At 39.1% G+C, this 27891-nt stretch overlaps 1 long non-coding RNA gene across 1 annotated transcript; it reads right to left on the bottom strand.

The window, feature by feature from the left end:
* On the bottom strand, positions 1-27643 carry LOC140500677 (uncharacterized). Its single transcript, XR_011965843.1, has 3 exons — positions 27255-27643; positions 701-823; positions 1-216 (listed from the first exon to the last, which is right to left on the bottom strand). It is a non-coding gene; the product is annotated as an uncharacterized lncRNA (long non-coding RNA).
* Positions 27644-27891: the final 248 nt, after the last annotated feature.

Below are 27891 nucleotides of genomic sequence, written 5' to 3'. Positions count from 1 at the left end.
CACATTCATTCTAATATTTATTATAGCAGTGATTCTTAAAGAATATGCTGAGTTTTGCCCTCATGAAAAGCAAGAAGTCGCCAACTTTCGTCTGCTTCAAAGTGTCATCTTCCTCCTGGCCCCTGCTTTCTTCCTTCCCATAGCTTGGCACTTCCACATTCCTTAGGCCCTCCTCAGCCCAGTTGCCATCTGTTTCTTCCTCTCCTGGCTTCAACTCTGCGAAAAGGCCACAAGAACATCTCTATTTGTTGAGATGCCAGTATAGGAGAAGCAAGAAAAGAACACAATGAGGAAACAGGAGAGGGAGAGGAGAGGAAGAGTTATCTTAAGATCTGGGTAGTAGGTCCAGAAGCCAGTCTCTGCCCAGGAACCCCTATTTATAACCAACTAAAACTTTCAGTGGGTCTTGATTCCTCATGACAAAGAATATTTTGCCTGGACCAAGGAAAAAAAAGTTTGAGAACTACTCTTTGCAAGTTATCTCCCCATCATCAATTAACCTACCAAAAGGATATTTACTGTAAAGATATAGCCAGACCAGAAGTATGAACTTCCCACCCCCACCCGCCACCTAAGGGTGCATTCTCCCTTAAAACTGCCTTGGTCCCTGAAGAGAGGAGGCTCAAGCCAACAAACCCCTACTGCATAAGTCCATCTGCTGGTCTGGGTCAAGTAAGTGAGTTAATACTTTGCTCCTCACCATCTGACTTCCAGCAAATCCTGGCATGGGATCCAGCTCCCAGAATTCTGAAGGCTCATTCTTCTGGCTTTTTTTTTTTTTTTTGAAGCTCACAAGTTCACAGCCATCTCCAGTCTTCTTTATCTAGCAAAGGAAATCAAAGATAAAAAAAACAGAGAGGAACAACAGGGCTATATATTCAGAGGCCACATAAAGAGGTCCAATGGCGAGACCAAAGGCCTAGGGCACTCTCTCCACCAAAGAATTTCTATCAGTTCTTGTCTTTCCATGCCCAGGCAAGGAGTGGCATCCACCATCTCAGTTTTTTGGGTGGTATATAGTTGGCCACATGGTCAATCAATAGTCTGCTTCTTCATCACATGGTTAGCAGACCAGAACCAGTTACCAAATATCTGTACATTCTGTGTATAGGGTGCAGACGGTAATGCCAATTACATACCATCGTGCTTTTCTGGAAGTGCCTCTTCCTCCCCCAACATTGCCTCTTCCACAGGGGGACTGCTGAAGGCAAACCCATTATGTATTCTGAACAGCCCCCAAGTATGTTAATAACAATTGACGTTTACATAGTGTTTTAAGACTTCAAAGGGCTTTGCATCCATTATCTCATTTTAGCCGCATATTAACCCTGTGAGCTAGAGGTTTAAAGGCATTATTCTCATTCTACAGATGAGGAACTGAGGCTCACAGAAGTTAAATGACCTCATTATGGTTGCACAACTAGTGTGGAAGTGTCTGAAACAGGATTTGAACACAGGTCTTCCTGACTCCATCACTAATATTTTACCTGTTCTTTCATACTGCCTCTCAGTTCTGTCTTCCTTGGCACCAAGCATTCCTTGGTAGAAGGCACTTGATAAGCAGTATTTGGTTAGTTGCTGATGTGTTACCCCTTGCAGAGCTGTTCTCATCATGACTTAGTTCTCTGTTGAGTCTTCATTTCCTAGACACAAATTGCATCCTGCTAGAACAGGAGTTCATAACCTTTTTCTGTGTATTATGGACCCTTTTTGCAGTCTGATGAACCCCTTTGCAGAGTGATGTTTTTAAAATGCATAAGATAAAATAACCATTTAAATTATGCTTTTATTGTAACAATATGACATTGTCAATAAATAAAACTAATTTTAAAATTACAAAAATAAAGTACCTAAAATAAAATTGTGCATTTAAATGTGTAAGATAAAATACTGATTGCAAAGGAAACCAAAAGCTAGTAAAAATAAAGATGTAATTTTTCCCCCATCCAAGTTCATGTATTCCCTGAAATCTACCCATGAGCCCCAGGTTAAGGAGCTAAAAAGTTTTAAATCTGGGGTAGGATTGTGAGATGAAATTTTTTTTTCCTAAAATGAGTGGAGGAATGAGTAAAAAAAAAGGGCAACAAGGGAAAGTTGGGTAGGAGCCGTACAGAAAGGTCAAAAAGAACGGAATTTCATTCTGCCCCTTATAGTGATGGCAAATGCTCATCCCAACTCGAGTCCCCTAGAGAGGTGAGACAGCCACAGAATTAAAGCTGGGCAGTGTTATCAAAAACTAGTTGATGGGATGCTTAGCCTTGCCCTTCTGTAATTATTGAACTTGAAAAATGATACCAAGGGAATAGTCTGTCTGCAGGGGCATTTTAAAGCTGAAGGAGGGAAATGCATTAAAAGAGAAACAGAAGGAAAGTCAAAACAATTAGAGCAACCTCTGAGGTTTCTCCCAGCTCTAGGTCTATGGGAAGGGCGTGGGGTAAGGACCAAAGAAGCAGTTGCCAATAGAACTGCCAGGTAGGAAGAAAGACTTTCAGGTCAGGAGCAGAGGGTAAGGGAACATACTCTCTGTCCTAATGTAGGAGAGTACAGGTTGAACTGTTCCTGGAGGAAAATGTGGGTGTCTTGAAACAAGAGACTCTTGAACAGCAGAGGATTCATTAGCCACCTGCATCATGAGATCAGCTGAACCGAGCATACATGTCTGAACTGGCAATAAAAGACACTTGGAAAAGGAAACCTTGTGAATAATTAGGGATAATTAGGTTGCCAGCTCATATATCATTATGACTTACTTCATAGGGATGTTGTACATATTAATTAGTTAATGTTTGCAAAAATAAGTTGCAAATACTGTGTCTTTGGTACAGAATTGTGTGATGAATCTAATTAATTCAGATTGATTTCACATGAACTTCAATTGCAAGCTAGTGATTCTTCCTGTGATGGGGGCTTCCTGATGGATGTTTGAATACAGGAGAATGTACCGTGTGCTGAATAAGAAGTTTCATCCATCAGGTTAGCATTATAGCGTTTTTGGTTTGTTTGTTTGTTATGAAGGGGGAAGGTCTCTTCAATTGCTTTCTATGAGTACAGAAGATACCCAGCTTGTCAGTTCAATAACTAATGGTGAGTATTTCATGATTAAAATTGTCATTATCTAAACCATAAAGTTCACATTTCAAGGGAGTGAAATGGCCAGTTAATTGCTTTGGTCTATCACCCACTCACTCCACCTGTATGTAGCATGCCTTTATAGAAGCAGTTTTTATACTCAGGAAGGACTTCTGTTGGTATAAAATCATTTCCCTTAGCTCAAGCCTGTTAACTGAACTTTGCTTTGGATGGAATTCGTTTCGTTATCGTTGTTCAGTCCTGTGATTTCATCAGGCCCAACTATTCCCAGCAAGGAAATGACCTGCTCCTACCAACCAGCAGCTGCTCTTGTAGTCTGAGAGAACTGGCTGGGGCACTGAGGGATTAAGTGACCTGCCCAGGGTTATGTAGCCAGGATGTATAAGAGACAAAACTTGAAACAAGGTCAACAATTTGCTTTCCAATATATCATGTTACCTCCCATAGTTTAGAGAGTTAGAGCTGGAAAGGATTTCGTTATCCAGTAGTTTTTTATTTGTGTCTTACTCTTTGTGACCCCCCATTTGGGAATTTTCTGGCAAAAATACTGGTATGGTTTGACATTTCCTTCTCCAGCTCATTTTACAGAGGAGGAGACTGAGGCAAATACGGTTAAGTGACTTGCCCAGGGTCATACAGCTGGTAAGTGTCTGAAGTCAGATTTGAACTCAGGAAGATGAGTCTCTCCTGACTCCAGGCCCAGTTCTCTATCCTAGACACCTAGGTGCCCCATGGAATGGATTTTAGAGGTCATCTAATTCATCCTCCAAATTGTCCTATGCTATACAGGTGAGATTTGACCCCAGATCCTCTGGCTCTGAAGATGTGACAAACACTCACTATGCCTTTATACTGGCCACTTTCATGCCTGGAATGTATCTCCTCCAGTGAGATCTGCTGCATGAATCTTTTCATGATACCTCACAATGCTAGTGCCCTTCCTCTCAAATTACTTTTTATTGAACTACTTTGTATCTATTTGTATTTATTTTATACTCGTATGCATACATATTTTAAGTATGTACTTCTTATCTCTCCTTTTGGAATGTAAGTTTTTTAAGTTTCATTCTTTGTACTTGTATCCCCAGCACACAATAGGAGTTCAACAAATATTGATTGATTGATTAGACTAGATTGGCAGCAAGTGGTAGAAACAGAGGTTAGATCAGGTAGCATTTGAGATAGAACATGAATACTTTTGTGGGGAGAGTAATCAGACCTATGGACTGACTATAGAATCGTCCATTAGGGACATGGGGGAAGGACTCACTAAGTGCCCTTTTAAAATAAGTGTTTAGTCCTAGGAAAAGCAATGCAAAAAGTTGTAATTTGATTTTGTGTGTGTATTTTTAGATTGCTTAATCAGGAAAAATAATCTCCTCAAGTAAATATGGTTTAATTTCATAACAAGAGTGGTGTAGAGGCTAGAGCGCTAGAATTAGAGTCAGGAAGACCAGGACCGAAACTCAGTTTTGCCACTTACTACCTGCGTGACTTCAGTAATTCACTTTAGTAATTTGTCAAGCGGAAAATGTGAGAACTTAATGAGATGAATTCTGAGGTCCCTTCCAGCTCAAAATCTGCAATCCCATAATCCTACCTCTTACATTTTACTACCTTTGTGTTCATAGGCAAGGCACTAGGGCCCAGTTTCTCCATCAATAAACATGAGGATCTTAATACTTTGGGAGTCCCTTCTGATGCCTTTGGGCTCTGATATGAAGGATTTTAAATAATAATAAATGATAATTGTTGTTGTTATGGAGTGATACGATAAAAAGTTATTTGTCCTCTGGAGTGTTAAAGGGGCTGATTATTTAGTCTTTCTCTGATTCACTACCAGATCATTTAGAAGAAATGTCAAATGAGAGACACTTTGTTTAAAGGATGAAACCTTTCTAGTCTGGCTTGAAATACCTGTTGGATCTGAAATGCGTAAAGTCTCTTATAAATACTTGGAGGACTATGATAATGACATTTAAAACATATTGTTCTTTTCTTTCTGCTCCTGGTGAATAAAACCAGAAGAACACAGACTTTGAACTAGTCAGGAGCTAAGAATTTATAATCTAGTTAGTATGTTATGTGTTATCTAACTCAATTAGAATGTGAGTTCCTTGAGAGCAAGGACTGGTTTGCTTTTGTATTTTGTATTCCTTGTATTTAGCTCAGTACTTGGCACATGGAAAATACTTTATAAATGCTTTTTTCATTCATCCATCTAGTTCTTGAACTGGGGTCCACAGATCCTTCGAGGCATGCTTGAATAGATTTCAGGGAATCTGTAAACTTGAATAGAAAAAATACATCTTTAGTTTTACTGATCTCTAGGTGAAATTTATCATTGCTTCCAATTAATTAAACAGTAGTCCAATCTTCTCTTCTTAGAGTTGAGGAAACTGAGTCCCCGAGAGATTAAGTGAGTTGTTTGATGTGGCAGAGACAAAATTTGATGCCAGGTCTTCTGATTCTATGACCGTTTCCATTTCCATAACCAAAGAATGTCATGAAAAGTTCCCATATGTGAATGGGTGGTCTCTGAAAGATCATCAAAAATCCCAACTAGGTGTGTAGACTGAGATGTCTGAAGTTAAAAAAATTTTAATCTGAAGCTCCAGAAAGATGTGGCATGCCACTTCTCCAGATAAAGGAAAAGGAACTTGAGGAGATGCTGATGGTAGAGTTTTGAGCCAAAGGGAGGCCTAAGGAGGGGGAGCTTTGGCCAATTGACAGCAGAGAGGCAGCTTGGTGGAGGTAGATCTGACTGTGATTGACAATGGTAGAAGTGGAGCTTCCTCTAATGAACTGTAATGGGGACAAAGCCTTGTTTAGTGACAGCTAAGAAGCTGAGTGCCTCTGGAAGGGCTATTCCAGTAGCTGCTCAAAGTAGCCTCCTCCCTAGGACTCCTAGGGGCAAGATAGCATTATAAAACACCTTCCTTCCAGTGTTTTTGCAGTAGCAGAAGCCATCTTCCCCCAACCTTGTCCCCCAAAGAAATTTGTTTCTTTTGCCTACTAGCCTGGGAATCTGGGGGTGGGAGGAGGTAGGAGAAGGGAGGAAAGATTGTTTTCCATTGGTTTACATAGAATTAAGGGCAATTTTATTACTTTGGTTTTCTAGCTAGCTATGTTTTGCTTCTGCTTCAGTTTAAATGTTTCATTATTCTATTTATCTGACTTGTCTTGTGTGTCTGTACTGGATGGGAACTCAAGTGGAGACTATATTTCCTTTATTCCACATTCAGACAGGCAGTCTGTGTGTATGTGAATATATATATATATATATGCATGCATGTATTGTATGTATATATACATACATACATACATATATTCATATCACTTAGAGTTTTACAAAGTACTTTTTTTGTAGTAGTCTTGGGAATGAGACAGTACAATCTAGTTGGGGAGACAAAATGTCTGCACATAAATTAATTAGAAAAGAATTAAATGTTTTATCCTGACATATGTCCAAGGAGTTCAGATAAAGGAGAGATTGTTAATGGTTGGAATAATTAGAAATGGCGTAATAGAGGAGAAGGAACTAGTTGGGCCCTGGAGAGTCTTCGGATTGAGTAATAGGAAGAAGGATACATGACTTGAAAAATAGTGGTCCCACTCCTGAAGAAAAAGATCTTTATTCTCAAAATACTGAATTCTTGTACCTTTTCCCACCTCATTTTGGTCAAATACTCCACCCAATGTCTTGTTTGCCAAGGTTCTTACTAGTATTAATTGATAATTGATGAGGAGGAAAAAAACATAAATATGTAAAATGCATTTTGGGGTTGCTTCTTATAAATGAGAAGCCTGCCTTTAGAGTGAGTGAATTTTATTTACTTATATTTTAGACTTTTAAATTCAAAGCACAGATTACTTTTTTTAAAAAAAAATCTCATTTTATTTTCTTTTGTTTTCCCATCACTTTAATTTCTCAATACATCTTCCCTTTCTGTTCCTCTCCTCAAGCAAGCTCTCCCTAGTCACAAACATTAAATTGAGCTACTTTTATGCTGGTTACTTTATGTTCTGCTAAGTAGTTTGCCTGGTACCATACCAAGGAAGCTGTGTGTCTTTTTTTAAATGCATTCATGTTAACAGGTAGAAGATTCAATGACTAATGATTAAATCAATCAATAGGCATTAATTAAGCACTTGCTACATGCCAGGCACTGGAAATACAAAGAAAAAACAAAAATAGTCCCTGTTCTCAAGAAGCTTCCATTCTAATGGGGTAGATAACAAATATAACTCAGAATGTACAAGATAAATACAAAGTGAATGAAGATGTCACATTAATTCGGAGACCAGAGAGGAACTGGGTAGAGAAACTTATAATTAAAGTCTTGAAGCATGTGGGCATTGGAGTTCATGTGAAGCCTTTCTTGGCCTATAGGTTTGGGTGCAATGAGATCAGGTTAGATGGAACTGATGGAGCACAAGAAAAAGGGTGCTCTTTCCTGTCTTTGTAGAGAGAACATAAATAAATGTTCTAGTGGCTTGGAAAAATGACCTGCTTTGATAAGGGTGGCTGGTTCATTTGGAAAAACAAGAAAAGATCCCAAAGGGGATTGTTGTGGTTGTGCAACTCTTTCTTTCATTTGTTCTCATCCCTGGGGAAAACCCAGCAACCATGTAATCATCCAAGAATCTACACCAGGACACTACAATCTGTATTTGTAATGCAAAATCAGGAAAAAATGAGCAATTTCACCCCCCTCCCTTCTCTCTCTCTCTCTCTTTTTATACTATTCTGGTGGTGGTTAGTGTTAATCCCTTGCAGAGACTTGCCAGTCAGCCATCATAAGAAGCTTCCTAAGTGGCTGAGGTTTGGTCCACCTTGTTTTTAATGAAATCAATGAGATAACTGTTCCATTACATGCTTAATGATAGTGAAGACAAGTTGAAGATTAGCAGATTTTGAAAACAAAAACCAGGGAGTACTAAATATGTCATCATTGGGAAGGGGTTCATAGTGTTTTGAGAGGATTGGGACATACATAGGAGTGTTATATTATTAGACTCTTATAAGTTTATATTGGCCAAATGAAAATATAAAAATCATTTCTTAATTATACACACATTAAAATCTGGCATCATTTGAAACATATTTAGAACAGCTTTCTATCACTAATAATTACAAAAGGATTTTAAGAAATTATCAGATTATGTTTTCTTTTTGCAACCACGGGATCTGTTGTCTATCCCCCTCATTTTATAGAGGGAGAAACTGAGGTCCATAAAGGAAAAATGAATTAATAAAGTTCATATATGTAGTATGTAACAGAGCCAACTTAGATCTTCCAAAGGCAAATCCAGGGCTCTTTCTAGCATCAATGGCAATATATGGAGATTCAAGCTTGTATGTGAGTGTGTGTGTGTGAGTATGTGTTTCATGAAGACCTGCATTCATGTGCTAAGCCAGGCAGCAGCCTGCTGTTCAGGGAAAATAACAAGGATAATAAAATAAAATAAAAAAATTATTAGTGTTGAGTTAAATAATAAAAGAACACTAAATGGAAACTCCCCCACTAGCCAAGAAAGGCTGTACTTCATTCTGTAATCCATCACTCCTTGATGGAGTGATGCATGGCTTTCTCAATGCCAAGTTCTTGGCTTATTGGGCAAGCTGAACCCTTACCATCCAAGGGTAGAAGGATAGAACAGGATTTTGAGGTTGGAGTTCCACGTAGCAGCTTGTCCTGCTGTTAAGGAAACTGTTAGGTTAGCCAACAAGAATGGAATTTAAATTTGGAACAAGACCTCACCTGATATATTTTAATTGGTTGCCATGTGATTGCCCATCTGTTTATAATTTTGATGTCTTTCCTTTGTATGCGAAATGCTTTTGCACAGGGCGGGGCCCATGCTTTCTCTCACTTTCTATATGGAAAAATCTTCTTTTCTATCCTCTCAGTTGCTTTGCTGAGTAGCTTTCAACAGGATTTTGAAAAAAAAAGTCTGGATCCAAGTTTATGAAGTATTCACTGAAATTTTTCTAAAACAATAGGATGTTTTATGTATGATGAAGCTTTTATTAAGTCCTTCTTTTTAATAATAATAGTTACAATAGAATACTTTTTTAGACTGAAAAGCTGATTGTTCTATTTGAATGAATTTGAGTTATTTAAATTCAGTTTATACCCTTAGCCTAAGTCACAAAACGTGTAGGTATCACAGCTGGTGTGTTCTATGATTTGCTTCATGTGTCATCTTCTAGATAGATGGCTTATAAAAATTGAGACCTGCTAGAATTACTGCACAACACTATGGAGCTCTGAAATTTCTAGAATTACATACGATGGCTTTGATGGTTTTCTAGCTTCAAAATAGTCTGACCTCAGCTGGTCAAAATTTTCATCTGTGGAACAAATTCCCTGCCACAAAGAGCTGCTTATCTTAATCTCTCTATTTAAGTCAAGTTTGGGGGTATAGTTACTGGAAGACATAAAAGAATGATGAAAAGAACCCAGATTTCCCAGATTCACTAGACTTAGTGAATTTGATATTCAAATAATCAAATAGATCTGTGATTGCATCAATGTTCGGCATTCTCTCCATTATATAGATTGCAGCTCCTCTATGCCTGTCCTACCGTGTGGAACTCTTGTCCATGTCCTCCCATAACTTCCCCACAGAAGGTCCCTCCAAAGTACTAGCTGACTTCCTTGATTTCTCTTGACAACACAGATACCAGTGGACACATGGATAATCCATTGATTGTCTCTTGCACTCTGTGTGACCAGTCCATCTTCTTCAGTTGTCCATTTCTTTGTTGACATCCTTTACACTTGTTCTTATGTGTAATTCATGTGTTATAAATTATATCATGACCAACATTTGACTGCTCATGACCAGGATACACTTTTTTATTGCCCTTTGGGTGATCTTCAATTTCATCACTATTCAGGTAATTATAAACTCTTTCCATCAAAGGAAGGAAAAATTCAACTACCTAGCATGTTAAAAGGATTGCCTATGTTTGGTGAAACCTGAGAGATTAGAACACCATCCAAATTGTTGCAAAAACTATTGACCAAGTTACCATTTAACCTGGCTAGAGGCTGACTTTTAGAGTTACAGTACTAATGTCACATTCACATGGAAGACAGTATAGTATATAGTGTGAAAAAGACTTGGAAACAAGCAACAGAAAGGCAAATAAAGTATCCTTCAAGAAGAAGTGAACAGAATTCAAAGGTTGTAGGGGATTAGATGTGTGCTTGCAATTCAGTAAGGCTGCAAAGCAGAAAAAATGCTAATGATCTTTTCAGCTGTGTATCCAAGACCAACACATCATAAAACAAGGAGGCAATCATCTCTCAAGCACTCTGGAGATCCGGCCTCAAGTAAGGTCTGTACACAGCATGGAGCATCTTGAAATGGGAATAAATTGGAAGAAATTCCAAAAAGAAAAGATATGCCAAAGGGCGGGGGAGGACCAAGCAACAATGATAGCACTTTGATTTACTTCTGATTTTTTTTTAGGGATCTCACAACCCTTCATGAGTTCTTAGCCTGATTTTCATCCCATTTTATACAGAGGAGATTGAACTGACATCAAAGAGAACTGTCAGCAGGAAAGGGATACTAGGGAATGTGGGGAGTGGGAAGGAAGAGGTTTGAGAAGACAATTGGGTTCATTACACCTTGTTCATCATGTCATTCCCCTATTCTTTCATAGCTTTCATTTATCTACAGGGGAAAAAAGTGGAGCTCATTACTCTGGCATTCAATAATTTCTGCAATCTGTCTCATTACTTTTCTGACCTTCATAGCTCACTTTCCCTTAACCTAAACCCTTTGCTCCAGCCAGGCTGAACTATTTTTTGCATAAACAAACCATGAGCATTCCTACCTTTGTGCTTTTGGTTGTGCTGTTTCCCCTTCCTGGAATGCCTTTCTATTTATTTATTCAACTCCTTTTTCTCCCTTAACCTGTTTCACATTGATCCGTTTTTTAAAGGCCTTGACCCAGCTCCTCCAAAAAGCCTTCCCTGACCATTTCAATTCACAGTGATTCGATTTAACCAATATTTACTAAATACTGATTTATAATGGTCTGGGGAAACTAGGTGCTGGAGAAACAAAGACCAAAAAAGCAGTGTCTACCTTCAAGGGGCTTATATTCTCCTGTTGGGGTGAAGGAGTGGAGGTTTAATGTGGGCACATAAGTAAAAACAAGGTAATTTGAGGAGGGAGAGAACATTGAAAATGGGTCAGGGGGAATCAAAGAGGGAATCATGAAGGAAGTAGCACAAAATCATATCTCTTGAGTTGGAAAGCATGTCAGAGACCATCTGGTCCAACTCTCTTATTTTACAGAGGAGGAAACAGGCTCAGAGAACCTTACTAACATGCTTATGGTCAAATAAGCAGCTAATGTCAGAGGCAGGATTTTGAACCCAGACCTTCCTGACTCCAAGACCAGCCAGCTATCCATTATACATACCACATGGCTTTCTCAAAAAAGAAAAAGATTCAGAGAAGTGGAATCAAGGAGAGAGTAATTTCAGGCATGGGTCAAGTCATGGTGAGTTTGGGGGAGAGCCAGTAGTCTAGTTGGACTGGAACGTAGAGGAAAGTAATATGAAATAAGGTGATAAATGTGTGTATGTGTGTGTGTTTGTCCTTCATTGCCAAAGAAGACCATACCATCAGAGAAATGATGACATGACTTGCACTTGACTTTGTTTTGAGTGAGAGAGGGCTATACAGGTCACCAACCTCACTTCTCCTGCAGAGCTATCTGAATCCAATGACCAGATATTCATCAGGATGACTGGAGATGACCCAGGATGAGGCAGTTGGGGTTAAGTGACTTGCCCAAGGTCATACAGCTAGAGAGTGTCAAGTGTCTGAGGTGAGATTTGAACTCAGGTCCTCCTGACTCCTGCACTGGTGCTGTATCCACTGTATCACCTAGCTGCCCCTAGGTGATAAGGATGGATTAGAGCCAAATGGGAAGGATTTTGTATTTAATCATAGAGGCAATAAGAATTTAAGTAGGAGAGAGATATGGCCAGATCTCTGTCTTAGGAATGTATCAATTTGGAAGCTGTGTGGATGAAGGATTGGACAGGGGAGAGACTAAAGAAAAAGAAACCATTCAGGAGATTATTGTAATAGTGTAGATGTGGGTAGATGAACATCTGAACTTTGATGATGGCCATGTAAGTGGAAAGAAGGGAATCAATATGAACAATATTGGAGGGAAAAAATCAGCAGGGCTCAGCAACTGATTAACTATGAGGGACAGAGAGAGTTGGAATTACTTTGAGATTTCAAACCTGGTTGACTGGAAGGAGGATGGCACCATCAACAGAAAGAGCAAAGTTTGGAGGAGGAACAGGGAAGAAGTTATATTCCATTCAGGCCATGTTGAATTTGATATGCAGAAGAGTTAGGGTATTAAGATGTCTAGCAGGAGGTTGGAAATTAGGGATTGATATTCTGTTGAGACATTAGGGCTAGATAGAAATACCTTTCTATTTTCATGTTATCAGAAAAAATGAAATGCTCTTTGAACACACACACACACACACACACACACACACAATCCTCTGTGAAAACAGAAGAAAAAAGACATAAGACACAGGAGAATCTCCACCTAAGTCAAGAGGTTGAAGGGTAGAAGACTTGTAGAGATGAAAAAGGGGTGAAGAAGGACCAGTAGGCACTTGGAACTCAGGAACAGTTATGAAGTCCTTCCTAAAAGAAGAGGGAATTGGATGTCCAGAAGAGATACCAGCTGATGGTCTTCTAAGGCATGAAATTTACAAGATTTGCAAGCTGCACTTGCTATATTAAATGAAATACTATTCAAGTAGAATCAGAGATAAAAGGCATAAGTAATAGTGGTTGATGACTGACTCCCACTTAGGGATATTGAGGAAGCCATTTTTTGAGGTGATAACCACAACAGAGAGATCTGCTGCCTTCCCAGGGCTCAAATGCAAAACATGACAGAGTTGTCCATAAGACTTGTCAGATGACATAATCACGCTCCTTTTGTGGGGATGCACATGGCACAGATGAGACTAACAGAAAGAATCAAGAAGGCATTGCCAAGGATTATAAAGGCTTGTGCAAGAACTGAAGACACAGTAAGCATGGGTATTGTTGTTTTATCACCATTGTCCAGGAAAGGCAAGAGATATAGAAGAGAGAAGCAATTTTGAAGGTGAACAGCAAGGTAAGAACATGATGTCTGAGAGTGGAATTTGGGCTTCTGGATCATGGTTTAAAATTCAGGAATGATGAACTCCTGGCTAAGGATGGACTAGTAACGGACAGGAAGGATGTAATTGTGTAGGGCCTCACATATCTTATCTGAATGGCTGTACATGGAAAAGGAAGAGCAGAAGCACAAAATTTCCTGTGGATATTCACCAACCTACGTATCATAGACAACAGATACGAAATAGGAAGCCTTTCAGTTGTCTATGAGGAGAAAACAAATCCAGGAAAGGAGAAAGTTATAAAACCTTCCACCCCAGAGATCTACCTTCAAATGCACAAAGTATAGATATGCAAGATAATCTACAGGTGGCAACACAATGGAGCAATTTGACTTCCTGGGCATCTCTGAGACCTGATAAGATGTGTTGGGTGGAATCAGAAAAACCTTCATCCAGAAGATAGTGCTAGAATAGCATCTTAAAGGAAGAGTAGACTCTATGAGGTAGAGGCCTGATATGCAGGCCAGGCATGGGGAATGGACAATGGGAAGACAGGTAGATGGAGTAACTAGGGGGAGCAGGATCATGAAAGTCTAGAAAAACAGAAAAGAGTACCAAGGAGAAGACTAGGATGGTAAAAAGGCATATGAGGGTTGGTCAAAGGAACTAGTGAGGTTTAGCCAGGAGAAGATTAGATTTAGGGAGAATATGGTATTTTCTTTAAATTACATGATTATACAAACCAGGGAGGGATAAGTAGCAAACTGTATGACAGAGTAAGGATGCAGCCTTAATAGGCTAGCATATTGGACTGAATTGGTTAAGAATAAAAATTAAGCCTTACAGTTAAAATCAACTTGAAAATAATATTAGTTAGCATTTGTATAGTGCTTAAAGGCTCATAAAGTACTTTATAAATATTATTTCATCTGATCTTCACAACAATCTTGAGAGGTAGGTGTTATTATTATCCTCATTTTCTAGATGAAGAAACTGAGACAGACAGGTATTCAGTGACTTTCTCAGGGCTACACATCTAGTAAGTAAGTGTCTGAGGCCAGATTTGAACTCAAGGATTCCTGACTCAAGGTCCACCATTCTATCCATTGCACCACTTCAATGCTTCTACAACAGTTTTTCTAAAAAGGATTTAGGGGATTTAATGGCAGCCAAAAAAGGTAACAAGATTTTGGGACACCTTAAGAGAGGCACAGTGGAGTATTATGTTTGGTTCTGGGCTCCACAGTTTAGGAATGACCTTTATAAATTGGAGAGTGTCCAGAAGAAGGCAACCAAGAGGATAAAGGTATCACCTTTATTCTACATAAATGTATGAACATGAATTGAAGGGATGGGTCTTGTTTAACCTGGAAAAGAAAAGTGAGGGAATATGATAGTGGTCTTCAAGTACTCGGAGGGCTGTCCTGGAAGAGGCACTAAACGTGTTTTACTTGACTGTAGTGGGCAGAACTTGAAGCACAGTGGAAACTGAAAATCAATCAATCAACAAGTATCAACTTTTTTAAATGTCAAGAAATTAGGCATAAAATGTTTATTACTTATCGATTAATTTAAAATTATTTTTAAAATCTAAGGTTCAATTAAAATGTTTATTTCTTACAATTTGATCTCCTCCCTCAAAAATCTTAGCTACTTTTATTTTACTGTGCTAATTGGTGGGGATGCAAGTCTAAAGAATGAAACAATCTCTCCTTGCAGATACAGGCTCTATATAAGAAGAAATCTTCTAATAAGGAAAACTATTCAAAAGTTGAATTGACATCATTAGTAAGTAGTGGGCTTATGGGTGTTGTCTTCCATTCTCAAAGAGGACCGAAATGACATCACTTTGCTAGGGTCAAGTTACAGTGCATCCAACTATTGCTGATCAGACCAATATTAACTCAGAATGCTTTACCACAGGTTGGGTACAGATAGTCTGTGTGAACATTTGGGGTGGATTCTCTAAATTTGCACATCTCTTGTTTCATTTGAACTTCAATTCTGCTCTGCTCATAAAGCACAGCACCTTCTGTAATGAGGGCATGCAGTGCTGGGTGGTCCTGGGCAATATCTCCCAAGTCACACAATCAATTCCAAAGTTCTTAAGAGAGTATTCTTGTATCACTTTTTCTGACAGCCATGTGAGAGCTTGCCCTGTGTGAGTTCTCTGTAAAATAATCTTTTTGGCAAGCATATGTTTGGCATTCGCATGTGGCCAATTCATTGTGAATCTCCAAGCAGAGACTAAATGTATGCTCTAGATAATAAGCATGAATTGAAATGGAAGAAGAAAGAGAGGGAAATATCTCTCTATCTCCACTGAATTCATTTGGCTTACTGGTTCCCACTCATATGGTGTGTGTTCGTCCTTTGTTGCTGAAGAAGGCCATGCCATCAGAGAGGTAACGACATGACTTGCACTTGACTGTTTTTGAATGAGGGTATTTATTTTTTTTCACTCATTAGGTACCTGGTCATGAACTACTTTGTGATGCCTCTGGCATTATTTAATTTATTTATTTGGGCTAGGAAACAAACATCTTTATTATCAACCAGGTCACAACCATGAGGGAGGTGAGATCACAACTAAAACTCAGGAACTAGCTGGTTCCTGGGTTCTCACAGACATCTCCCAGCAACAGAAACACATAGGCATCTGTCCTGGGGAGGAGATGGTGGCTCTTCTGTCCAGAGAATGGAAAGATATATTATGAGTTATAGGTAGGGGAATGAAGCAGGGGAAAGAAGGACCAAAACTGGCCAAAGGCACCACCCCCATGAGAAGTCACTGTAAAAGGGAGGATTGAAGATCAGCAGCTCTTTTTCTTTTTCTTCTTCTTCTTATTTTGTTTGTTTTCGGTGTTCTACAATCACTTCCATATATCTTAGATTTTTCTCCTTTCTCCCCCCCCACCCCATTCCCCTACCTCCCTACTCCCTCCCTGAGATGGCATACAGTTTTATATAGGTTCTACACATACATTCCTATTAAATACATTTCCATCTTAGTCATGTTGCATAGAAGAATTAAAATGAATGGGAGAAATAATAAAACAAACTAAAACATAATACAAAAGAAAATGATCTGGTTCATTCTGTGATTGAATTCCATAGTTCTTTCCCTGGATGTGGAAGGCATTTTGCCTTAAGAGATCATTGGGAATTATCTAAGTCTTTTCATTACAATGAAGTACTAAGTCTACCAGAAAAATTCCTCACACACTGTGGTTGTTGATGTCTACAAAGTTCTCCTGGTTCTGCTCCTTTCACTCAGCATCAGTTCATATATGTCTTTCCAGGCCTCTCTGAAGTCTTTCTGTTCATCATTTTTTACAGGATAAAAGTATTCCATTACATTCATATACCACAATTTATTTGGCCATTCCCCAATTGATGGGCATCCCATTGATTTCACAGCTCCTCTGTTATACTGCTATGTGTATGCCTGTACCCCTCACTCTACAGGGCTTATCTGCTTAATGAGAGGGCTACGCTTCTGGTCTAGAGGCACCTGGGTGATGGAGTGAACACAATGAGGAGACTATAGTCAGGAAAATTTGATTTCAAATTACTAGCTGTGTGACTCTAGGCAAGTCATTTAGCTTCTGTCTGCTTCAATTTCCTTAACTAAAGTGGAGATAACAACACCTGTCTCCTAAAGTGTTGTGGGGATTAAATAACATAACATTTGTAAAGCATTTAGTGCATTACCTGACACATAGGAGGCACTTAAATGTTTGTTTCCTTCTGGTCCTGTGCTTATGCATTAAGACACTTAGACATCTTGTCCCCTAGCCCCACCTGCGCTTTCCTAGAGTGCCTTCTCACTCTTGTCATCTTCATCATCATCATCATCACCATCCTCCTCCTCTTCACCATCCATTTTATTAAACCTTTATTATATTCCCAGAACTGTGCTAAGAACTAAGGCTACAAAGAAAGGTAAAACAATAACAAAACCAATCGTAACTCTCAAGGAGCTCACAATCTAATGGGGGAGACCACATGCAAGCAACTATGTACATACAAGATGTTGGTTAGCCATGTCCCACTCTTCGTGACCCCATTTGGGGTTTTCTTGGCAAAGATACAGGAGTGGTTTGCCATTTCCTTCTCCAACTCATTTTACAGATGAGGAACTGAGGCAAATGAGCTTAAATGACTTGCCCTGGATCACACAGCTAGTAAGTACCTGAGGCCATATTTGAACTCACAAAGAGTGGGTCTTTCTGACTCTACGTTTGGTACTCTATCCTCCGTACCTCCGAGCTGTCCTGCATACAAGATACATACAGAGTAGAAAGACTATAATCTTAGAAGGAAGGCACTAACAGGAAGGGCTTGGGGTGGGGTTTCAGAAAGGCCTCTTGCAGAAAGCAAGATATAAAGTAAAGCTTGAAGGAATGAGGGAGGTCAGGAGGGAGAGCATTCTAAGCATGAGTAAACAGCAAGGATAAAATGAATGAGAATCTTGATTGAGGGACTTCAAGAAAACCTCCAAAGTCACTGCGTTGTACAAGAGTTGGAGAGGTAGAGATAGTCAGAAAGCAGTAATTAAACACCTATTATGTGCCAGGCACTGTGTTAATGCTGGGGATACAAAACTCTCTAGGCCTCAGCTTCCTCATCTATAAAATGAGAGAGTTAGACAAGGAAGAAAGGAAGGAAGGAAGGAAGGAAGGAAGGAAGGAAGGAAGGAAGGAAGGAAGGAAGGAAGGAAGGAAGGTAGAAAGGCAAAAGACTGTCCCTGATTTCAAGAAAGGTCCAAGTTTTAAAGGTCCTTAAAAGTCAAACAGGATTTTCTATCTGATCTTTCAGGTAATAGGGAGCCACTGGAATTTACTGAGTAGGGGGTTGCCTTAGTCTCTCTAGGAAGATCAGTTTGACAGCTGGGAGGAGATTGGACTGAAGTTGGGAAAGATTTGTCCCATTGGATTTCCTCCCAAGATACACTACCATACACTTGTTCTCTGAGTTATTTCTTGATCTTTCTAGTCAGATGATTGACAAAAATGTTAAAAGAAAAGGAAAAGAAACAAACCTGACTACAGGATGATTTCTTCTTGATACACCAATATCACAGTGCTAAGCATCATGAATAGTATAGGGGTTTATATGATTATTTTCCCAGTGTATGGACAATTTTGTTGAATCTTGGATTCAGGACTAAAAAAAAACTTTAGAGGTCATCTAGTCTGACCCTCTTATTTTATAGATGAGGAAACAGAGGTCTAAAGAATTTTGCCTAAAGTCTAGGAAGCAAGAAGGGACAGAGGCAGGATTACAAACCCAGGTGCCTGACTGCAGACCCATTTCTTGTTTCACAGCACTACAATCTCTCTTTCCTGAGAGATAAAATCCCAGGTTGCCCACATTTATTCCTTCCTCTCAATCTACTAGTCCTGTTACTCTGTCATTGATGGTGATTAGATTAGTCTCAATGCTACCTGGGAAGTTACAGAGTTATGTGGTTTTTATTACTTCTGCAAGAGATTCTCAATTATACTCAGTACATACTCCATCACTTAAGAGCAAAACATGGCTATGTAAAGTGAGCAGCTTGTTTACGATAGATCCCTACAGCTTGCTATCAAATTAGTGGCAAATCAGTATTCTAGTAAACAGAGGTCAAAGATCAAACTCACAATTTCACATAAAATTCAAAACATGGTACACAAAATACAAAATGCTGGGCTCATGTCATGAGACCATCAACTACTTTTAGAAATAATCAAAACCAGGAGAAGATGAGAGGAAACAAAATTTAAACATGATTTTATTCCAAAATTTGAGGCAAAAACCAGACTTATAAGAGATCTTTTGAAAACCATGACAACTGACTGCATGTCACTCATCTTAAATGGAAACATACAAGAAAAAAAAGGTGGCAAATACTCAAGCCAGAAATTCCCACAGCATTCATGGACTCAACGTTGACTTTTGACAAGTTTGATAAAATCTCTCTGCCTTGGTTTCTCCCTCTGCAAAATGGGGTTTAAAAGGTTAGCATCATAGAGTGTTAGAGCTGTAGAGGTCCCCTGTTCCAAGCCCCTCACTTTAGAAATGAAGAAACTGAGGTTTAGCAAAGCTAAATCTTTTACTTTATCTGATGCACAATTGCTTTGAAAATAAATGAGACTGATTTTGATCCTTGGAATGTTAGTGCTGGAGGGGATTTTTGAGATCATCTATTTCCATACTCTCAATTCATCAAAACACCAACAAACAACAAACACCAGGATAAGAGAGGGCACCTGGTCTCTCTGATGTTATGCAGCTAAACAGGTCATTGACCCAGGATTCCTGATTCCCAATCCAATCCTCTGCCTACTATACTGTTCTGTTTTTCACCATATCACAGGGCTTCTCACACTAATTTTTTACTGTATTAAACCAAATATATTTTTGAGAGGTCAAATAATTTAGTAACATGATAGTACTGGGTATGTGAATATTCCACATCCCATTTGTGCAGTCTTGACTACTCAGCAAAGAAATTAGAAGAATCATATTTTTTCATTTTCAAAAACCATAACTTGGCTCAGGAGCTAGAAGGCTAGACATGGAGTCAGGAATTTTTACTTCACATGTTGTCTCTGACAAGTCCTACATGACCCTGAAAGACAGATTGACAGCTCCTTGAGGGCAGGAACTATTTAACTTCTGCATTTTTAGCCTGAGTTCTAGCGCATGGTATGTAATACGTGCTTGCTAATTGGGCAAGTCACTTAACCTCTCAATGCCCCCTGCTAAGTCTCTAGGATGATAAGTTACAGGTGAGTTGCTATTCTGATCTTGCCATCTACATGAGATATATTCTTATTTTCCCTTGTGATAACTGCCATATTGTCACCAAAATTATGTAGTATTTACTTGGCATGTACTGATTTTTTATCATTGGATTGTTCACGTGCATCTGGAAAAGACCTCAGACCAAGCCCTTCATTTTACAGTTGAGAAAACAGAGCCAGAGAAGTTAAGTGATGTACCCAAGGTCACACAAGTAGTAAAGGTGGGATTTGAACTCAGATCCTCTGATCTCCATTGTGGTATGATACTAGAATTCCTTTGCTGCTTCCCTGATAGAATGTAACCTACCTGAGGATAAAGACTGTTTCATTCTTGGCTTTGTATGCCTACTAATGTTGAGCATGATGCCTGGCTAATAAATGCTTGTTAGCTGATTGGGTGCATTGTCTGACAGAGGAAATTTCCACACTGGAAGTTTTCCACAATGACAAACATAGAAGTCTGGACTTAAAAAAATCCACAATAAAACAAAACTTCTTACCTAAATAATGAAAACCTATTCTTTCTAAAAACTAGTAATTAAATTAGATTCCCAAATTAGTCAACAGCTGATTTACCTATAAAACTTGAACCTAGTATTTATTTTCAGTGGAAATGTAGCTTTTCTGAGAAGTTTAAACAAAGGAATGTTTTTTTCACTGATGCAGCTGGGGAATGATACAGGAAAAAAATCAGTCTTTTAAAGCACAAGTCAGAAGAACTGAGGCACAGCTCTGATGAATCAGAAGACCATTCCATTTCTTATTTTTCATGAACATTGTTCATTTGTAAGCGTTTGGCTACTCAATGCCACCAGATGTCACTATATCCTATATGATTAACATAGGAGGTACTTGGGACCTTTCGAGAGTCATAAAACCAGTTTTCAGTTAATGAAAATGAAGCAGTAGCCCAATAATTAAGGGTCCTTGGGGGACTATATATCCTCTGTGTTGCCACTTTTTTCTGGTAGATGGCCTTCGGTTTCTATAAAAGTATATTTCTTCCTGATCCACAGGGGTCACAACATTGATCATAAACAGAAGTATTCTTGCAAGCTTATTCTGAACATACTACCGTGTTTTGGAGGATTAGCGTTATGTGGAATAATCCATGACCCATGGCATGCCATGTTTTCCCTTATTTTGTCTGTCAAGCCCATCCACTGAGACTTATGAGAGGTCCAGAGACAACAAAGTGAGTGAACCAAAGAAGGGGCCCTCAACATCAAGAAGGATTTGTACTAAAAAACAGAAAACTTAACAAGAAAGAATAGTAAATATCTTTTTTATTTCAATCTTTGGCTTTTTTCAGGAATTGTGCCATTTTTCTGATTAATCTGGAAAATTTATTTTGACCGTTAGTGGCAATAACCTGTTTATTTGTCTAAAAGGATAAGTGTGTTAAAGCAAACAATGGAAACAGTTTTTGTGAAGTGAAAATGAATCAAGTCCTGACTCTGCCCCTGTGTGAATCATGGGCAAATCACTTAACTTCTCCTAGCCCCATTAGGTTCCTCCTAAAAATGAGGAGGTTGTATTCCATGGTGTCTATGGTCCCCTCCAGTACTGAATCTATGACTATATAAATTAAATGGGGCAGGTAGGTGGCACAGTGCATAGAACAACCAGTCATAAAGACTCCTTTTTCTGAGGTCAAATCTGGCCTCAGACACTTACGAGCTGTGTGAAACCGAGAAAGTCACTTGATCCTGTTTGCCTTGGTTTCCTCCTCTGTAAATGCAGCTGGAGAAGGGAATCATAAACCACTTCAGTGTCTTTGCTAAGAAAACCCCAAATGGGGTCACAAAGTGTTGGACACATCTAAAAAACAACTAAACAGCAATATAAAATAAGTAGGTAAGGACATTACTGGTGATTTTATTTTAATTTTTTTTGTCTGAAACATTCATATTCTAAGGGACAAGCAGTGTGGAGGTAATAGAAACATGGGGCTTAGAATCAGGAGACCTGGGTTGGAATCTCTGGTCTAGTAGAAAGAGTATCAATTGGTTTTGGAGTCAGAAGACTTTGGTTCAGATCCTCCTTTCTGTCACTAAATACTTGTGCAATCTTGAACAAGTTCACTCACCTTCTCTAAGACTCCGTTTCCTCATCTATAAGTTAAGAAGCTTGGACATGGCCTCTGAGGATCTTTCTGGTTCTATATCTCTGATTTTCACTTGTTACCACTAAGGCAAAGAGGTGGCATATTAGATAGAGCTGGGTTTAGGGTTAGGAAGGCTAGAGTAGCATCTTAGGTACTTATTAGCTGTGTGATGATATGTCAGAGAAGGGACTTAAATCCAGGTCTTCCTCATTTCAAGGCCAGCTCTCTAGCCTCTATTAAACAAATCATCTAGTCCAACTCTCATTTTATTGATATGTAAACTAAGGCCCAACTAGGTGGTATAGTAGATGGAGTCCTAGGCTTGGAATCAGGAACACTCCTCTTCATGAGTTCAAATCTCATACACTTACCAGTTATGTGAACCTGGGCAAATCATTTAACCCTGCTTGCCTCAGTTTCCTCATCTGTAAAATGAGTTGGAGAAGGAAATGGCAAAGCACTCTAGTATCTTTGCCAACAAAACCTCAAAATGGAGTCAGAAAGAGTTGGATGTGACAGAAACACCTGAACAACCAATCAAATCATACAGGCTGTAAGTGCCAGAACTAGGACCTGAATCTAGGTCCTCTGACTCCAAAACCATCATGGTTTTTTTTCACTACATTCAAGGATTTTTTCAGATTTTGGTAACTGTATTTCAATATAATTGGTTTCCTTTTCAGTTCTATGTATTTTATTTTATGCATTTAAAAACAGCATTCTGGGTAAGGGTGTATGGGCTTCACCAGACTGCCGAAGGGTCCATCTCTCTGTCTCTGTCTCTCCCACACACAAGATTTCCCTAAACTGCAACATGTTGTTGCTGAGTCATTTCAATTGTGTCCAACTCTTCATGACCCCATTTGAGGTCTTCTTGGCAAAGATATTGAAATGCTTTGCCATTTTCTCCTCTAGCTCCCTTTACAGATGAGGAACTGAGGCAAATAGGGTTAAGTGACCCAGGGTCACACAGCTAGGATGTATCTGAGGCTAAATTTGAATTCACAGAGAAGAGTCTTCCTGACTTCAAAATCAGTGCTCTATCCATTAAGCCACCCAGCTTCTCAAACTAAACATGCTAACTGGCAAAAAAATGCTTATTTTATGAATAACAATTTGATTGTTTTAGTATTTTTTTGGAATCATAAATTGGAAGTTCTGGGCACCAATTCTTACCTGAACATGAATGCCTTCTGTGACATACTCAACTGGAGATCACCCAAACTTTGTTCAAAACCCTCCAGTGGTGGGAAATCTGTTCTCTTCGGAGGCAATCTGTCTACTCTACTTTTGAATGGCTCTCTAAAGGTTAGGTAGTTTTCTGTAACATCAAGTCTAAATTTGCTGCTTAGTAACTTCTGCCCTATACTCTAAGCTCTGCTCTCTGTGGCCAAACCTAACAAGCATAAAGGAGGAAGAAGAGTCAAACAAAACTACTTGTGTTTTCAATGCAAAAATACTCAGACCCTTTTAACTTTAGTTGAGAAAATACATCTTTGAATTTTCTTTGTGACAGAATTCTAACTGAGATCATAATATTTATGACTTTCTCTGGCAGCAGCTTCAAATTACAGACACACATGATTCCTATAGGAGCAGGCTGAGATCATTCAAGCAGATATTAAATAATGGGGCTCAGGATGATGATGCTAGTGGATTTTTAATCGCAGTGGTTGATTGATCTTTAAAGAAACCAAATCCAAAGGAGCATTTTTCTTTGGATCTATGCAATCATCTCATTTTAAAGAACTAGATGTAGCTTCAAGCTGACGGATGAATGATACAATATACTAGTGGCTGTGTTGTCTCTCCCATTAGAATGTGAGCTTCTTGAGAGCAGGGACTCTTGTTTACTTGCTTAGCATGCAGCAAGTGCTTAATAAATGCTTGTTGATTATTGACAAGCCCTGTTAATTTACATCATGGAATTCCTCCCTACAAAATGTATTTTTAAATCGAGAGATAAGGACCAGGAAATCTTCACTGCTTAAAGTTTAATGAAATAATTTTGTGTAGTTATATAATATCTTCTTTTGAGGCTTTATTTGTTAACTAAATAACCCCTTAAATAAGAAATCTGTCTTTGAAACAGAAGACAAGTATTATCCATATATCAGAACTGGAGAAAATGAGGCAGAGAGAAGTTACATATCCAAGAATACATACATTAGTACTAGTTTAGTACAACTGGTTTGGACTTAGATGTTAACAGTAATATACAACAATACAAAGTATGCATTAATAGGTGTCCCTTTCATCTCTAACATTTTATGATTCTAAAAAGAACTCTCATCTACTGTTATTCTTGACTAATGCCATTAGCTCAACTTCTTAATTAAAATTCTAGATTTCACTTTACTCTGAAGGCATCTATGAATTTCCACAAATTGTGAAGATTTAGAGTATGATTCTTAAGCTAGGGCCCATAGAGCCCCATGGATTCTGTGCATAGATTTCAGGGAATGTAAATTTTTAAAAATATTTTGATAACTGTACTTAAATATAATTGGTTTCCTTTGTAATGCTATGCATTTTATATCATACCTTTAAAAACTTTATCCTGAATTGGGTTCCACAGACTTCACTACATTGCCAAAAGGGCCTAGGACTGCCCCTACCCCAAAAGAAAAAGATTTAGAACTCCTTATTTAGGGAAACATTCAAACTACCCTGGTGAGAAAACTTAGGGACCAACAAACAACGAAGAAGTCAGAGGTCCAGTCATTGTCCAGTCCCTCCTAATTTTGGTCACAGAAATATCCTTGGTGTTTTTGGCTGAAATCTTTCCATAATGCGAAAGACTCTACATCCTCTGAGTAAAGGGGGCAAAATGGCTGCATGTCAGTCTGGGGAACTCCTTTTATCCATTTTTTTTCCAAATACAAAGTGCATAAGCAGAAAAGAAAAGGGGAAAAAAAACATGTGACAAGGGACGCAAAGAGAAAATAAGACTTCCAGTGTTTGGGAATCAAATGTAAAAGAAACATAAAAACTACAGACATTGATGTTGTGCTGGAAACTTAAGAGCCAATGAGAGGCCTTGGTAGGTAGTTAATGTTCCATCTCTGGATTTGTGTAACCTAGAGTTGAAAGATTGTTGGTTTGGGGGGCTTTAAAGAGGATTGAGTCGTGTTTCAGTTATCCTGAGCTGAGTGACCTCTGAGGTTTCTGCCAAGGCTGAGATTCTTTGATTCAGGGATTCATTTTATAGATTAAAAAAACAAACAAACTGGAGTTTCATTTTCCTCAGGTAAATTGCCTCAAGGTCATGTAGCCAAGTCAGGATTCAAATCCTGATCTTCTGACTCAAAGTCCGATATTCCTTTCCTTCCATCACACTGATTCTGCGACAGAATTTTCTGAAGGAATTGTTCATAGTAATAGCAGCTCATACTGCTACAGCATATTATATTGAGGTAGGCTCTTTCCTCATAACAATCTGTGAGGTAGGCATGTAGATTATTATTTCTGGTGTGCAGATAAGGGACCTGAAGTCCAGAAACTAAATGACTTGCCCCAGCCTCACCGCTTGCAAGCTAGAACTCAGACAACCCAGAAAGAGCATTCTGAATGAAAGATCAGTGCTTTGTCTACTACAGGAGGCTATCTACCTATGCAAAACTGCCACCAGAAAACGAGATTTTTAAACAGATCTCACTAAAGCAAATGCTATAAGAACTAAAGCTCTTATCATCTTAGAGTCCTTGAATTTTGGAGCTGGAGGGCACAGATGTAACTAGGGCAGGATGATCAGAGCTTTGGTACAGGGCACTGAAATTTAGAGGCCATTTATAGTAACAGCACTTATGCTTTTTCAGCAGTTTAGAAACATTTTGACTTACCAGCATTAGCAAGCCTGATGAATTAAAATTGGAAGCTACCAGATGATGCATGCTTCCTCTTTCCTTTGTCCTACCCCAAGTGAAACTCTCCCCACCCCCTTCCAGGTCAAACAGCCTTGATGTGCCCTAAGGTCACTTCCTTCCCTTTCATCCACCATTGGATTTGTCTTAAAAAGTTGACTTGGGGGCACATTTCATTCTCCTTACCTGGTCATGTTTTCTGCAGCTTGGACTGTAACACCTTTCATTAGAGTTCTACTGGTAGGAAGACCTACCTAGCCATCATCTCTGAATGAGTATTAGTTCAGTCAAACTGAGACCTGGGAAAGCCCTTAACTTAAAAAAGCCAAGATCTCCCACTGCATCCTGAACCATCTCCAGTAGTCCTGATCTATATCTTGCCACTGGACCCAGATGGCTCTGGAGGAGAAAGCAAGACTGTTGACTCTGCACAGCCCTCCCTCACTTAAATCCAATTCATTTGTAAGTCATGACATCACCTTCCTGATGTCATGGTCCTCTTTGAAAACAACTTGTAGGAAGAACTCATGTAGTCCAAAATCTGCATTTCCTTTGTAAACAAATTGAAGACCAGACAAAGCAAATCACTTGTCTATGACAGCACAGAGATAAGATTTGATTGAGGACTTCTGCTTCTTTTCACTAACATAACATTGATGATTCTGGAGCCCATCATGGGACTAACTGTGTAACTGTGAGCAAGTCACCCTGGCATCTCTGATTTCCTTATCCCTAACATGAGGGGGTTAGACTAGATGGCCACAGAAGTCCCTCCTAGCACCAGCTTTAGAATCCTATGATTCAGTTAGCTTGTGTTTGCCTGAATGTTTCAGACACTTTCTGTACCACTTATAAACTATGTCCCACCATTGACATGAGCTTTGTGACTTTGGACAAAGTCATTTAACATGTAATCCAACAGATCCTTGGTTTCCTCATTTGTAAAATGGCGTGTGTGTGTGTGTGTGTGTGTGTGTGTGTGTACATGTGTGCTAAATGACCTCTACGGTCATTTCCAGCTCTTCAAAAAAATTGATAGGCACTATGTCATAGTTAATAAAGAGCTGATTTGAAGTCAAGAAGATCAGAGTTCAAGTCCTTCTGACATATACTGGCTGTGTGATCCAAGACATGTCACTGAATCTCCTAGTACTTTAGACTCTCTAAGACTATAAGTTTTAGGAAAGAGTTGACCTGCACTGGTGAAAAGAGTTTTACTTACCTGGAAGTTCCCAGTATCGATGAAATCAGTGGCCCAAGTCACTTTCTTGGGATCACCAGTATTTTGGGTAAATAATGCTCTTCTTGGTAACCAGTGTAGTTGAGTCTTCAGAGGATCACAGGGAACTTAGTCTCCTGAGGATGGCTCAAAGTAAGTGCCCAGCAATTCTCCAGGAAATTCTTCTGACCCAACTCATGCCTTATCTTGGGTGCCTTGATTCATATGCAGACGAGGGATTTTTAAGGAATATGGCTTTATAGAATTGCACAAATTTTACTGATTTCTTTGTTGCCCATTGGGGAAGTTCATTGAATTTCAGAGGCCATCTTGGTCAGCGTGATTGCCAGCCAGCCTCTCCTGTTGGGGGATATTCAATGCTTTGGCCAGCCACAGCCTTGGAGTTGGTCTCATAAAAAGTCCAGCTGCTCTCACAGAGTGGAAACACAGACTTTGAGCATATTCTGTGCAGGGGGGAGTGTCTCTTTAGTCTGTCTTCTCCATTCACTGCTAATAGCCCTGAATGTGGGCCAGAATCCCTGTCCTTGTATCATTTCTGCAGGGCCACAGTTGTTCACGAGGTTCTCCATGGAGGTTCTGCAAGAGAGAAGCATTTGTCCCCCTCATCTAGTTCAACCCA

The sequence above is a fragment of the Notamacropus eugenii genome, chromosome 4, assembly GCF_028372415.1.
Source record: "Notamacropus eugenii isolate mMacEug1 chromosome 4, mMacEug1.pri_v2, whole genome shotgun sequence".
Taxonomy (NCBI): domain Eukaryota; kingdom Metazoa; phylum Chordata; class Mammalia; order Diprotodontia; family Macropodidae; genus Notamacropus; species Notamacropus eugenii.
The sequence above is the reverse complement of the archived record's forward strand: the minus strand, read 5'-3'. Positions and strand labels throughout refer to the sequence as shown.